Raw genomic sequence first — 1,417 nt, forward strand, 5'->3', positions numbered from 1 at the left:
TAGTGACAATGAAAAAAAGCCCAAGCCAGCCATGTGGAAAGGAAAAAAGAAAAAGGTCATCGCCTCCCAGTTGTCACCACCTGGGCACCGGATATGTGAATCAAGCCATCTGACTGCTACCTCATGGGAGACCAACAAGAACTGCCCAGCAAAGCCCAAGCAAAACCACAGAATCACGAGCAAGGTTGCTATTTTAAGCAGCTAAGTTTGGGGTTGGTTAGTTACCCAGCATTAGGTGAGTGAAACACAATACCACCTAATATGAATAGTTGCATTAAATGTGGAAAAGAAATCCTTTGAATCATAAACTCAAGAACTTGTGTTGATCTGGTCAAATTGCTGAGGTCCTGGCTGCTTAAATGACCTACAGAAAGAATGTGGGCAGTGGAATTGTGACATGAGTTACAGCGCAGTTTTCCTTATTACTTGATTTATGACTTCCTTGAGCATCAGATTGCTTATGGGCAAATTGGGTTTCAAAAACAGCTGCCTCGAAGGTATTTTATTCTTAAACATGATGAGTGATGGCTCTTCTAACTCCGTGAAATCATAAACAGAATGAAGGCATGGACAGGTGTGAGTGAACATGTTTATTGGCTAGCCGTGTCTCGTGAATCCCACAAGAGTGCTTTACCACTCTACTTCACTACTAATGAATCCTTACAGGTCTATGGAGACCAGATGGCGAGCTAGATTGTCTGTAATGCCCACCTCCGGAAAACTGCTTCTGAGCTTCCAAGACGGCAGGCAGAACCATTTGGAGACCAATCCACCCATATATAGCCTTTCCTCTTTTGAACTATGTCACTTACTCCAGTATTCGCACTGGGGGCCTTTTTCGCAGCATCTCACCCTTTGGACTCATCTGGTGAACTCTAGTGTGTCCTTGGAATGGGACTTCACACAAAAGAAGGTTTTTGTTATGTTAATTTGCATATCCTGTCAAGAATATCTTCAGAACACTTTCATTTCATGGTAAAATGAAACTTAGAGAAGAACTAAGCAGCGAAGTGCTTCGTATTTCACTTTAAAAGGGGAATGAGAAACAAAAGACAAGGTTAATTGTGACTCTGGGGCTTTACGATGCTAAAAATATACCATATACAAAGGAGTATGTAGGCTGTGTTCTTTTTCCATATGTCATTTACAAAGATCAAGCTCGAGGTATCTGCACATTTCTAATAAAAAAGTATCATTTGATTGCTTCTCAGCCTTTTGACTAAGCTCAAGTATGTGAAAAATGTCCATGGTTATATCTAAACCGAAGAGGTTAAAACTTTTGGACTTGTTATAAAAATACTGTGATGCTTGTCATTGAAATCCTCCCTCCGAGGCTCAGCGCCTATAGCTCAACGGGCTAAGGCGCCAGCCACATACACCTAAGGTGGCGGGTTCGAATCCCCAGCCCGGGCCCGCC

The sequence above is a fragment of the Otolemur garnettii genome, unplaced genomic scaffold, assembly GCF_000181295.1.
Source record: "Otolemur garnettii isolate 467f Iridium unplaced genomic scaffold, OtoGar3 scaffold00065, whole genome shotgun sequence".
Taxonomy (NCBI): Eukaryota; Metazoa; Chordata; class Mammalia; order Primates; family Galagidae; genus Otolemur; species Otolemur garnettii.